Source organism: Varroa jacobsoni, unplaced genomic scaffold (assembly GCF_002532875.2).
Source record: "Varroa jacobsoni isolate VJ856 unplaced genomic scaffold, vjacob_1.0 scaffold_1474, whole genome shotgun sequence".
In the NCBI taxonomy this organism is placed as follows: domain Eukaryota; kingdom Metazoa; phylum Arthropoda; class Arachnida; order Mesostigmata; family Varroidae; genus Varroa; species Varroa jacobsoni.
This window is the reverse complement of record NW_019214376.1, coordinates 136,027-150,319: the sequence shown is the minus strand read 5'-3', so window position 1 is coordinate 150,319 and position 14,293 is coordinate 136,027. Positions and strand designations below refer to the sequence as shown.

The 14,293-nt window shown below is 41.1% G+C and overlaps 1 long non-coding RNA gene across 1 annotated transcript in view; it reads left to right on the top strand.

Annotated features, from left to right (window-relative positions):
- Positions 1 to 10,544: 10,544 nt before the first annotated feature.
- Positions 10,545 to 14,293, top strand: part of LOC111270460 (uncharacterized) — a 48,312-nt gene continuing 44,563 nt past the window's right edge. The window contains exons 1-2 of the long non-coding RNA XR_002686306.2: positions 10,545 to 11,920; positions 12,519 to 12,761. This is a non-coding gene — a long non-coding RNA (uncharacterized LOC111270460). The remainder of the gene's footprint in view (positions 11,921 to 12,518; positions 12,762 to 14,293) is intronic.

Sequence of the window (14,293 nt, the reverse complement as noted above, 5' to 3'; positions counted from 1 at the left end):
TTCTTTGTGGAAGTAGAAATGTGTAAGATTTTGAAATCCTACCAGTACTTAGATGGTTGCCTCCAATTTCTGCTGTTGAGGTCATCTCTTGAAATAGAAACCCTACCAGTTTGAAGCCCCTCTATCCCCTAGGGCCCCTATGGACCCCCAGTTGTGGTCTAGCCGCCTGTCCAGTGCTGCTGAAGAGGATCTCATTCATACATTTGTGTGCTAAACATATGGGAGGCCAACAGCTTTGCCCGTTCATCAACCAGTTTCTGGTCTGTTTCCAAATCCGTTCTGAGCGCCGCGCTGCCCTGCCCAAGCTCGCCAACGTCTTAGCGAGCTCCCAATTCAACACCATTTGCCAAAACGATCTTTAGCCGGCTTTTCGACTCTAGTCTCGAGCTCGATGTTAGTCCTACGGTGCACCAATATTGTAATGAAGATGATTATCGAAGTAATGGATCCGTTTAGTTTACTAAAAATAACTGCTGCAATGGAACTTGGTACCATATAATGTCTTAGAAATAACATGCCTAATACGTTATAAAATTTCGGTGTATCACATCAAATATCAGCCAAGTGTATATCATAACTTAACTTAATAGATTTGAATTCTAAATAAATAGTACATTTATTGTAAGCTGGGTTAAATTCCAGTTGCAACGACATGACGGGTGACGCGATTTTAGTCTGATTGGCTGACCGCTAGGGACAAGTTCCATCAGCGAATTAACTTATGAATTATACGATGTAGTAGTAATGTCGCACCTATTTTCCAAAGTGACTCACAAACTAAGTTAAAACACTAAACGGCTTAAAGCGACACCAACCCAATTTCGACTTACTGTGTGCAAGACACAGGACTCGTGTCCGTACCTGTCACTGAAAAGCGCGTTTGCCGCCAAAGTGAATACGTACATAGAGCTATCGTTTCATATACCTCTATTTACATACTTCTGGCTCTTAAAAAGCTAATTAATGCGAGCTTTAACGACCATTTATTTGTAAATGAACACCGAAAGTCAAGCAAATGACTCTTACGAATTTGAACCTTTGTTCTCTCACCTAGGTTGCTAAAACCGTGTCGGCTGCCGAGTTGAAACGTTCAGATTGTGCCAGTCAAAGAGGAGCTTCATTCCGTTGTCGCACAATTGGGTGATGTTATGTATAAGTAAAGAGACGGATCTCAAGGCTATGGACCTCCACGTTTAGGGAGTTGAGACCGGCGACCGGCTGAGGGCGCCGTAAGACCCATTGTGAAGAACACATTTTCCGGAAAGGAAATCTTCGCCAGGGTCATAGAAAATAATGCAAGAAATGAACAGGACAATTGTTCTTTTAGAAGTTGTTACGATAGAACCATGTCACACACATGAACGTCCTTGTAAATGAACCCCAGCGTTTGGTCAGACATGCCATAGAAAACTCTTATAGAAGACAAAAAAGAATCTTAGCTTTAACAGAGCCTGCGACTGTTGAGCCATCGGCCAAAATAGAGTGCAGTTTTTAGTAAAAAGCTCATATGTGCTCAAAGAGAAAACAATTTACTTGAGAAAAATTATTACAAAAAAGTTCAACTTGAGAAGTGAGAGGCAAACAAATGAATTATTTCATATATGTACCAAATTTTTCCTTGCGTAAAATATGTTTTTAGACTATTTGATAGAAATTATTAAGTAATATGTGTTCATATTCTAGGTATTGTACGGGCACATATTTCAAATTAATTTATTAAATAAAGGCTTTTTATTTCATTCCATATGTAGTTGCGCAATGTGACCGGCTGTCGATACAAATCAGGCCTATATCTATATATCATATATATCATATATCTATATATATATATATAGATATATATATATATATATATATATATACGCATAACTGGATCGTCTAAATCTACACATACTTAACATACTCGTAGCGAGCATACGTTTTTTAGAACCACTATTTTTGTTACCGAAAGTACACCAATTCTCTCCAGAGTAATACAGAAAACTCCTTCTAACGAAACAATGTGTTATTATCAAAATTATAAGTGAAAAACATTGATTATCCAAGTTACGGGCGGTGAACGACCTCTTGTCAGGATCAAACATTTTTTTGGCTAAAATCGACAATTTTGCAACGTTTTTATGCAGCTTCTGCGAAATTTAAGGACGACTAATAAAATAAGGCGGACAAACCTCAACAGAGTTTAAATCTAAGAGGCTAGAAAACTCATTAAATGATAGATTCGTTAAAAATCGATTTTTGGTACTGAAATTGATGGCCATTTTAAAGGTGAGACTATCAATTAGCAATTAGGTCACCGATATAGGCCCTAATAGTTATTATTTTTAGGACATTTTTATGCCTTTTTTCACCTGATCAACTTTTTGTATCTGAGCGTATTCTGAAACCGTATTTGAGCGGCACTACAGTGAGCTTATACCTACCAATATCGTTTGATACACGGTTACTACTAAGAGATTATTTGCCGATTAAGGAAAAAATATTTTGAAAATAACCAACTAGGTCCTGAGTTAAACCTGTAATTATTGTGAATGATGGCTATATTAAATTAACGAATTTGTTAAAAATGCCGCTTGTAGCAGAAACAGAGAAAACCGTCGTATTATATACTAATTTTTTTGCTCAGAAGCTAGAAACAACTTACAAGAAACACTCCAGAAGTAGATGCTCCACTTTGTATATATATATAAACATATGACACTCTACATAAATACAAACTTTGTTTTTCTTTTTTTTTCTATCAAAGTAGTACACATGCGTAAGGAAATTTTCCTTTACTCGATGTATTATAGACTCAAATATTCAATAGGAATATCTACAATGTGTTTAGGCTCCAGTATTTCTAGGATTGTAAATAGAGCATGATAAATGGTTGAAAAATGCCTTTGGTCATGCAATCTGCAACATTTTCTTAGTTAAAAGTTAATTTATCAAATTTGACTTAATCTAACCTTCGTTGACGCCGCCATAGTTATAGAACTACCTCATTTATAGTAAACATGTAGATACTTTTAAGCTGCTCGGATAACATTAGGCGCTGACTTGGGCAGTGTACATGGTTCACTATACCACAACTCTCACAGGCATAGTATGTTAGATAGAAAGTAGGACGCAGGTATTCCGACCATAATCAAATATACGTATCTACGTTATCTTATGCCCGCGGCGCTCGTGTATTGCATTGAGTCGTTAAGTAAACTGTTGTTATGGCTAAGTAGAAAAAAGCCGTTCTTATAGCGTCTTATTTTGACATTTTGAAAGCCGATGTTGTTGGTGGCATAGGAGGCCTATACGCCTCGTATATGTAACATCTTCCGGACACTAGAGGAATTATTTTTTACAACAAAATTTGGGAATACGGCAAATTTCAATTTAATGTAGCAAGTCGAGTTTGATATATTTGTGTTGATCGGGAGAAAAAGTAGAGGTCGTTCGATATCTGTCTTCAGTAATTTCTAGCACACGTTATTACACAACCCGCATAAGAATGAAATATTTTGATGGTAGAGGTAGTAATGGAAGATAATACCAACTGTTTCTATTGAGAGAAAAAAACAAACCGCAGTAGTAATTAATAGATAACTGAAATTATGAGGTTGACAGACCAAATGCTAGGTAAGGAGATGATTCTGATGAGAATGCCATTGTGGGCTCTTATCTGGAAGTCTCATATAACTTCAACTATCTTCTAAAGGAGTCAGTGTTGGTTCTTCTATGAATCAGTCCTTTTTGGGTTTTCGAAACCAGCTTTCCTATGAAATTTCCTTTCATCACAGACGACAGTGTTACATGTTTCTAAAAGTGTAAGTTTCAGCAAATATTATGTCGATCCGTCTTCAACCTCGTATAGGTATTTGTTGAATACACAGTGCTTAAACAAATGCTTATTTTTCTCAATCAGGCTCGTAAGAAATTGAGTAATAACGCCTCAGATTTCTGACCTAAGTTCCCCCTTAGTGGGGTAGGTTTGTGGACACCTATTGTGCCATTATAAATTGATGAATAATTTCATTTTCGATGAACATAATAATCAACAGGGTAGCTCAGAAAATGTCTGCACAGTAATCCCGTCCATGAAAAATCAGTCGGGTACAGCATCTTTACAGGTTTGATATTAATATACCGTCTATTCTTCTGCAGCGCAAAACGATATTCATTGAAACTCAATTGTTCAAAGCAGACCCTGTGACATTTAACATCCGCAGAGGGCAATGTTCATGCCACGCTTACTTTATACATTTTATCATATGTACGTTCCTATCGCTGCGTTCTAAATGCGGCCTATACTGATCATGATAACAAACAGGACAGAGTATGCAAATTAACATTTCCGCTCCAGGATGTGTGACCCCAACTCCCCATATCTTTCCCGCTTAAAGTAACTACGAATTGTTTAATTAGTCGCTAAGGACGGTGATAAAATGCACATATATATATCTCTTGTCGCGCTAGACGATTTTTTTGTGCATGACCGGAAAGCGACAGCTATTTATAAGTGATCGTTAAATATCTTCTCCAATTAAGTAACATTTAAATTGAATTCATTCAGGAAAAATTTGACTAGGAACATTGCTATTATATCGCTGCCTCTTTCAATCGTATTTTTAGGTACCTAGATTTGTTTTCTGGCTAGCTAATCTATGCGTTCTATGCGATGTTTAGCTCCCCTAACACCTCTAAATAAACACGAGTTCTTCCTAGCCGTCCTCTCTAGAATCAAAAGTGAACATTTGCATAACTTTAAGACTATAAAGTTACAATCTACCATAGGTACTTGATAAAGTATTTAACAGGTAACTTTTTTTATATTCGTACGCATTTGTGGTATATGTGCAAAGAAGTACTTCTACACCGATTCCAATAAATTGTCTAGCTATCCGTATTTTGTAGCTGTACATCAAAATACTTGCTGATAGCAGACCTCTATGGTAACTGAATGCTTTAGATACTGTTCACCCACTCCAAATATGAGTGATACGTTTACGTATTCAGTGTACCCTGTGAACAAGTAGATCAACACGAACGCTCGGTCATAGCTTTTTCTATTTTGGCTTTTGATTGCAGCTTGATTTGCGGACGTTCGTTAACTACTCTACTACTATACCTATTTTATATTGAAGATCTTCCGCGGCCAACTTTGCCGGGGAAGTTTTGTCCGAGTGCGAAAGCTAGTAAGTTGGATTGCACAAGGCTTTAGAGAAACAGTGATATAAAAAAGGCTAGACGCAATGGAGTCGACCTCCATGTCGCGTACTTACTTTCAGTTTATTAATCAGGCGCAAACGTTCTTGGGCACGTTTGCTGTCGTCGCTTCACTGCGGACTTTGTTGAAGCTGGATGTGCTAGACAATGCGTGGGCTACATTCTCTGATACGAAGTTGTCAGGTCGTAGGCGAAAATGAACGCACGCAGAAAAAGAATTAGGACAGGACGGAAACGTAGCTTGCTAGGCTTGTATTGAGCAAGACCTTGACTCAATACTTATAAGTTCGGACAGTTTTAAGGTTACACGTCACAAATTGTTTAACTATATACATCAATACCTTGGTTGTTGAATTCGGCATTGCTGCTTTCAAGTACGAAAAGTTGCTGTTACCGTAACCTTCACTTAATAGGTGAAACGATTATTAGATGAGACGGTTCCAAGAAAAGAGAATATTATTCTCTAAGTAATCGATATCATAATCACAACAATCCAACTTAAGTTATAGCGTAAAGAAGTATTAACTATTTTCGTTATAGCTCATTTTGCATGCATACACAATGTGATACATGAAATGACTGTTAGCGCTTCGGGGGAGCACCGACTCCCTTGTTTTGTCTTTGTTCTTCGGCTGCCGCTAGTGCCCAATCCATCAACTGTTTAGATGTTCTATTGCGTTCCTGCTATAATGTACGTATAGCTCTCTACCCATATTGCCTTCTATACATATTGTGCGTATTGGCCCTTCTCTCTGCTCTCAAGTCCGCTTGACCAGGCTGTATATCGAGCCGACTTCTTACGGTTTGCACTTTAGTTGCCTTCTACGCAGCTGATGCAATAAATTTGTAATGGAAGAAACCTTTTTCTGGCTTTACGTCTATTGAGGCGCAGGACTAGACGGACCCAGGGGTGAACGGTGGTCAGTCTGTGAAAGAAGGAAGCATACGAGGCAAGCAAGAAGACTGACGGAGCCGTTGACAAAAGAGTTCTACCCTACTCGTTCGTCGATCAGGTTTCGTTCGGCATGATCAGAAAAAGAGGCGCGTTCAAGCCTTCGTATCGTGGGCCTCACTCGGACGCGCTTAGTGCCGGGATCGCAACAGATAAATAGGAGCTCGCAGCACAACAGAAGAATTCAGAAGAAGCAGAGGTAACGTACCGCTAAACGGCAAAATTGAAGGATTACCCACGGCCACCGACATTGGTTGGCAGCAACAGCGACGGTGATAATCGGTGGCCACGCGTATATCCAGGGCTTCTGACGCGACACTACCATTTCGTACCCGTTCTTTACTGTAGCTTACGCTTGTTTACATTTCTATAACTTACCTAAGTAGCAGGCGGTGTTGTTGGTCGAAAATAGCTCTTGCGGCTTAGCCGATGTTCTAGTACGGTCAGGTTTGTGTTTATGTTGACGGCAGAACCTAACATGCGGAAACAAGAAGATCTAAGGAGAGCAAACTGGGTATGAATACTGTAATATGTTAGTATACAAAAATATTAATGATAATGACTTATGCTACTACGTATGCTGCATGTGAGCATATAAGCATGCAGATATAAGCTGTAGGTGCATCAGCTCGTCAGAAAGATTCTCCGGGAAGGCTACAATCGCAGGTGAAGTTGTACAGTGACTGATACGAGATGGCCGTACAGCAATGGATGAGCCATTTCTTGCCGTGTAAGCGTGTGAAAAACAATGGTAACGTCTTGAAGAGGCGAATGTAGGGTAAAATGACGAACGATATGCAGTAGTAGCAAAGTTTTGTAGGATCGTAAGTTCCTGTAGACTTACAACTGTCCATAGTTGTTTGCTATTGGAAGGCGGATCTCACTATGCAGAATCCAGAGCCATACGGAACAGCGCAAAGGAACCAAAAGAGAGGGCGAAGACTTTGTCGTCAAATGCCGATAGCAGACCACAGGCTATACACAACAGAGGATCGTTGTTACGTTTGTGGTATTGGCAGCCGAGCGGCCCAATAATAGAATGACCTCTGTAGACAGGATTAATGGATAGCGAACCTTGCATCGTGGGTTTTCTTTGATTGAGCATCGACGGTTGGGTATTCAAGTGCCGCGGCACCGGTAGATACAGACAGACACGTAGATCTCACTAGAAAAACACGTATAAAAAACCACTCCTATGAAGGAATATCGTTTTTGGTATGGAAGTACACACACACTAGGTATAGCAGTAAACGGTAGTGGTAACCAAGCATATAATAACCAATATGGGAGTAGAAACGACGTGGAAAGAATATTGAATGACGATAAAAAGAGTTCAAGGTCTTCGAAAGGTAGAAAACATTTTGCCAACCTGACCTTTAATATTACTAGATGATGAAAGAGGCTGGAAAGAAAGCAATCCGTTCAAGGTACGCCTTTAGGCCTCTGATGTATTTGATTAACCTTAAGAAACAGGCTATCGGTGATGCTTTTTGATTAAAGCAAAAGTTAATCTTTTACACAACTATTTTCCAAACAGTAATTTGTAATCACAAATTTGTTTGAAAACGGCAAATCCTTTAAGAATAACTTCACTCGGCAAGTCAAACCAAGCAAGTATTGCGCATAGATTTACTTTGAAGAAGAACATTCCAACTTCCATTTTTACCCAAAAAGTAGATTGACTAAATGACATTTTAAGTGAACCTAGCAAGCCAAGCATGAAACCAGCAAAAACAATACGCAACAAAAACATTCTTACGCTATTCACACCCCCGAACATCTGCGCACGCTAGCAAAAGCGGCTGTTCGCAGTCGATATCTTTGGGGGTCTCATCGTATATCAATGGGGCATATATATGCAAGGTTTAGTTTACATTACCTTTGCAGAAAGCAATCCTTAGTCTGTTCAAGCGTATATGTAGAGAACAGCATTGGAAGCTTTTAAATTTCCGCCTCAGTAGCCGGCAAAGATATCGCGGCGCTGCTATTTCTTTTCCTTATTTTTTGATTCCTTATCCTATCTAACGGCTTCCCTCTGCGGACCCGAGTCGCTAGTTGGCCGGGTCCTTCTGCGGCCTGCTAGGCACGGCTAGCAAGCAAGAGAAGGAGTCGTTTTTGACTTTCGTTTTTATCCTGCCGGTTCCTTACGAGCGGCAACCCTCAAAAAAGTCAGTACCAACGAAAACCGGCAGAACAGGCGAAGACGAGCTGTAGCAATTTGCCGGCTAAAGACAGGGTTGAACGGAGATAAAAGGACACGGCAAAGCTGCTGGCAGGAACAAGTTCGCTGCATTTATTTCCCGTCGTTCCCAATCCGCAACGAAAGAGCAGCATTCGGCAGAGGTTCTACGTGCGCTGCTGTTGCTGTAGTCCTACTTAGTGCTCCTGCCACTGCTCACAACGACGATGACGGAAATCTTGTCGATGTTGGCAGCGAGCCCCAGTTCGAATTCGACCACTGCTATCATTACTAGCGAAGGCGATCGAGCAATTTCTACGTAGTTCATCCCTTTGTGCTGTGTGCTTTCGCTATCTTTTTTCGCCACTTATCTACATCTCGCTACCTCATAAAGAGACGCGACGCGCTCAGAAAGAAAGCTACCGGCACACTTCAGTGAGATTTGGAGAAGTGGCTCGGCCCTTTGCCACCCACCCCCGCTTTCTGAACACCTGGCTCCTGGCAGATCCTGTAGACTATAATAATATTCAGCTTTCGATTCGAGTGACTTACAAGTTCGAGGCCGCCAAGTAACCATCCGGGGCCCTTGACGTCCTTTGGTTTTTCTTTCGGCGAATTGCGCAAGAGCAGCAGAAGCGACGCAGTGAAGAAACGCCAGTGAAAACGTTCGTGCGGAAGCTAAGGTGGGGGAACATCGCTAGTAGATGAATACACAAAGCGACACAGACAAATCGAAGTTAAATTGTAAGTCATTCACCCTCATACACCCATACGTCCCTTATCCTATCTTACCTTGTGTAGACTGGCTTCCTAAAGCGGCGAGTGAAGCCTCTAGTTTCATTTCAATCAAGTTATCAATGATGTGAGCATATGTCTATGAGTGTGCACGTCAAAGGAAAGCACAGCCAAGGCCGACTTAAGCGGCCTGGGTTGAACAAAGACGGGCTAATGGGTAGGGTTTAAAAACTTGGGCCCAGATTTGCTGGGTCGCTCGGTCGAATGGGACATTTGGTTGACGCGAGACAAATTGGAGCCACAGTTACGAGAGGGGAAAAGCCGGTAGTGGCATCCGTCAAGATAGAAAGGTGCTTTAAGCAGTTAAGAGACGGATTCAGCCGAGGCAGGTCGGTGGTCGACAGAAATAGGATGAAACATAGAAACTACGTAAGGAGACATGAAGGCACTGCAGGTTTCATCTTTTGCTTAAGTTGTCTGTCAGATTAGACAGCTTGCAAAAGAAACGTGGCCAGGCTACATCATTATAACATATGAATATGTGCACAACACACAGTTTTCCTATGCATGCCTACAGACTGCAGAGTTATCGTCACCAAATACACTGTTACGTGAAAATTCAACAACCCTGAGCGTAATTTAAATCCGGTGTTGGAGAGCTAGCCACATAACGTATTTCAACACATGCTCAAGCATCTATCCTACTGTCTGTTAAGAGTTATGGATTTGTGTGCTCTATGATTATATACGCAGTTTATTTCCTTCTTCGACGGAATTCTTGTTCGAATTACCTAATGTAGGTATAATGTGAAAAATTCGGTTTCACTTGAAAATCCAACCGTTGCTGGACTCTAAATTTAGAGTTTTTCTTTCTTCCAGAATACCTAGCAAACGGTATAAAGACGATCTGGTAACCATTTGTCTGAGTCTGAATTAATAATGGCTACATATTCAGGGCTGCCCTAATAACAAACCCAAAAAGATGGGCACTAGCTAACCAGACGACAGCGCTTTCGTATCGATACGTAGTTGCTGATATAGATATATATACATGCACTATAGAGTACCTAGAAAATGTAAAATAACCAACAGGATACGCAATACAAATAATTTGATCTGAACAAATTTCAAAAGGAAAATAGACTATTAACTCTGTAACGCTTAATTGCAGCAGTTTCTTATAGCGGTATTCGCCATCTCAAGCATTTGTTGTTGTTTAGATTTGAAAAATTAGCGAATCATCTTGGTTTTACTTGAGCCATTATTGCAGTAAGTTACATTTTCACTTCGGTAAAACCTTACTAAGTTCAACGAACAAATTAATAAATAAATAAAAATAAATTGTCCCACGATTCTGCTGTTGGTGTCACCTCCTACTATGTATTTGTCATTATGACGACCACCCTTTTGTCTCACGACCTTTCGGCTTCTCTCGTATCGCTCGGTAAGTCAACAGGTAGATATAAGGCGTCAACGACGATAGATATCTGATGGCGTAAAGAAACATTACCAAATACGTTTTGAGATGGTGTTAAAGTTAGAAGCACCTGAACGATTTTGTCGAATTATTGGACGAACAGCGTAAATTATAATCTAATCTATATTATGATGGATTCCGTAACGAATAGATTCGAAAACAGCGTATTCTTCAACGATACCGGCTTAATCTATTAGACAGAACGCTGCTTCCAGGCCGTATTGCCTTATTTCTATATGATATAAACTGTCCTTCAGCGCCAAGTGACCAATAGCTTTGATTCACATACAACACGCTGAACAGAACGAAAGATTGCGTCACCGTTGCTGACAGATATCAGGTCCATTGTAGGTTAACGCTGGTGCCGTCGAAGACACTGAGTTGCAGCCGTGATAACAGAATTAACCACGTCAATAGACACTATGTGATACACGACGTGACTGGGGGCCTGGGTGCGTGTTAGCAGTCGCTCTCTTTAGAGTAATACGCCGTAGGTAAGACTTGTCGCATAGAGGAGACCACAACAACGATACCGACACATGCTCGCCGTTGTGTAAGCTATTTGTCCCGCGCAGCATGCAATAACACCAGCGGCATAGCTCGCTCACGCAGTCTTGAAAGGTCTATGCCGCTACCATCACCACTAACAAGCTCCACAACTAGGACTGCGATTAAGGCAAACAGCATTGCTATCGTCGTGTGCCTACCCTACTCGATCCGTTAAGGACCCAATGGCTGACGCAGGCTCAGCATTGCTTGCCGTGTGGCTTGGCTAAACAATATGCTTCGCATGATACTATGGCTTTTCTCCTCGGGTCTTCTCAGCAGCCAGCAGCTCGAAGCCAACAACTGGTTGCTACTGGATACATTATGGCTACCAGGGGGTTGGCGTGCGCATTGGAGGAGAAGCTTAGGGATGCTGTCGAGAGGCCCACTCGAAGATGGCGACAATAACGGCAGCTCGAGCCAGGATGGTCCATTTGTTGCCCTTGCAGACACACATATATTAGGGAAAATGCTCGGGTTGCTTGCGGACTTCACGTAGGAGTTCGGTTTTTAGCGTTGGCGGTAGCAGGGGCAATAGTTGCCTGTGTACAGGCCACAAAAGGACGGAACAGTATCGCCAAGAATCCTGAGTGCTTTTCGCTTGGTCGCAGTTGGATAGCGTCATCAGGCTTTTTACCTTGAATAGTGAATGGTGACCTGGATTGTAGGGCGTAGTAAGTTCTGGTGTGCCATGGTGTCGTACATCTCTGTCGCTGCTACTACGGCATGCAACTTGGTCTGGTGTGAGCGACAGTCGCCAGGTTAGAAATGAAAAACGGCACACCTGCTAAGGCCCATAACTGCTACCTGCAGCGAGCTTTCCAGCCTGGTAAGCGACAACTACTAGTTATTGGAGGTAGCAAAGGGTAACGAAGTGAAGTTTTGCTAGACAGCCTCTGTTCATTAGCTTCAAAAGATTGCTTGTCGTAACAGAAGGGCTAAAAATAGGTGCTACTACATTACTGATTTCGTAGAGAAAAGCAGATATGCACAACTATCTGCTCTATATATACGGTCCAAAACGAATAGACGCCTAGCAACAAATGGTAGATATTCGACGTATTAAATACTTATCATTATGTCTATGGGAAATACCAAAAGTACTGATGTAGTTTATATAGTGATCTAGCAAAGGCTAATAGATGCGGTTGATAAACTTTTCTATACACCGAAAACGCATTTTCAATGTTACATAATACAGATCATTTCATATATTTTTTGATATCGAAGTTTTCCGACTTATAGGTAAAAAGAGACCAAGTTCGAGGGTAGGTGGTAATTAAAATCAAAACTTAGCTGTAACTAGCAAACGTGTATAAGATATGTATGTGGTTCTGGCAAAAAAGAAGTTTTGACTAGCCTGAATTAAATGGTAACCATGAAAATTATCCCTAACCCACAAGAGTACGGGTTTTTTTTCATAACAGTGAAAAACGCGAAGGGCAACCTCCAACGTTATGCTAGGCCACGTGAACCGTGTCAAAAACACAAATTTGAAAAATGTGTTTTTTGTAACGATATGATGGCCTGAATGGGTGTCATGCTGAGCACGTTCGATACGTTTTCCACTTCGACAACTTTCAACGACAACAAGCAGGTGATTGAATGGATTGGATATCCTGGACTTGCGCTATATGAAAACAATGATGGTAGAATCGTTTGGCCTAACGGTAAGTAAAGCCGTGCAGGAACGAATAAAGATATATGTTCAACATGAATCTCGTTTTCGTGATAGATGTCCTAAATAGTCCTGAAGCTAATCCGAGACATTTCCTTGCGGAAGCCGTCAAGTACCTAGAAATGACCACATAATTCAGTGTCGACCTTCAAATGTATCAGGACAATGTATAATGGAATATTGTAATTTTTTAAATCTGAATGTCATAAAATGAGAAATATTTTTCTACCCAACGGAGCATTTAGTACTGTCAGCCAGTCATTTTTGAAACATTGTTTAATCGAATGTTCTGGGACAACTTTTTTTTCTTTTTACTAATCGCGCCATTCTCATGCACGCCTCTATAGGTGAACAGCCATATATGTACTAAACCCACATTACAAAATCTTTATTTCCTACGGTTTTAAGCACAAAAGTTATGCTTTCTGTATATTCGTTAGATTTTTGTACACGCTCATTCTAATATAGAGAGCCGTCCGCATCTCAGTTATAACTCTGCCATCTGGTAATGCCAAACACAACTGAAAATGATTGACCAGTAGAACAGGGTGCGATGCATATCTACTAATAGCAGAAATCCAAGTGGAATCATCTCAGGCCTCTACTTGCAAAAGTATTGTCATCAAAAAAAGAAAAAAAAAACTTACCAACTTCACTGAGCTAAACTTAGGGTGACATCTAATTTTGATAAAGAAAAAAAAAACACGTGATACCAAACATACACCTCTCGTAGGCGAGGTGAAATCATTTTTTATGTCAGAAGAGACCCTAGTTTTCTTTCTTTATTTATCATTATCAACTCTTGCAGGAACTACAGTAAATTTTAAGGAGACTTGTATCCCTTTTGCTCAGCTAATAGAACTTATTTCACTATCCCTTCTCTAAGAACTTATTAAAAACAATTTTATAATTTGTTGTTTCAAATAAATAGATTCGCGTCAGATTGCTCACTCATCGATGCAGAACACGTTTCGTTTTTCAAACGATGCCAGCAACACTGCCAGCGGCCGCCGAAGTAACCGGTGGAAGAAAAGACGATGGAGACCTTCTGTGAGCACGCTGTGCAGCTGATAGCGTACACACGTACCCAAATATAGACCCCGAGCAAACACAATGAGACACTCCCACACGTCCTGCTGCTCCCCTGCTCACCGGTAGGAGGATTGTCTGTACCCCCTCCCGCACGATGGGTGCTATCCACCCAAAAACTCAACTCGCGCCATACTTACCAAGCTTTCATTGGTATCAGGGCCCGCCGTTTGGAATAGAAAAACGAAGAGAGAACCCGAGCTCGTTCACGATCATGGCAGTCTTGCCGATCCGACGACGCCATCCGCCACCGTCGTTTTGCTCTTTTGCTCAGGCTGTGTTGTTCTCTAGGTCCGTTTCGTTCCATCACGCGCTTGCGGTCCGTTCTTATACGCAAAGGCGGCTGATAGTCCGGCAAGGGACCTTTGCGTACCGAAACACAGAAGCGGAGATAGATATGAAAAAGAGGAGGAACAGACAAAGGACAACAGAGAT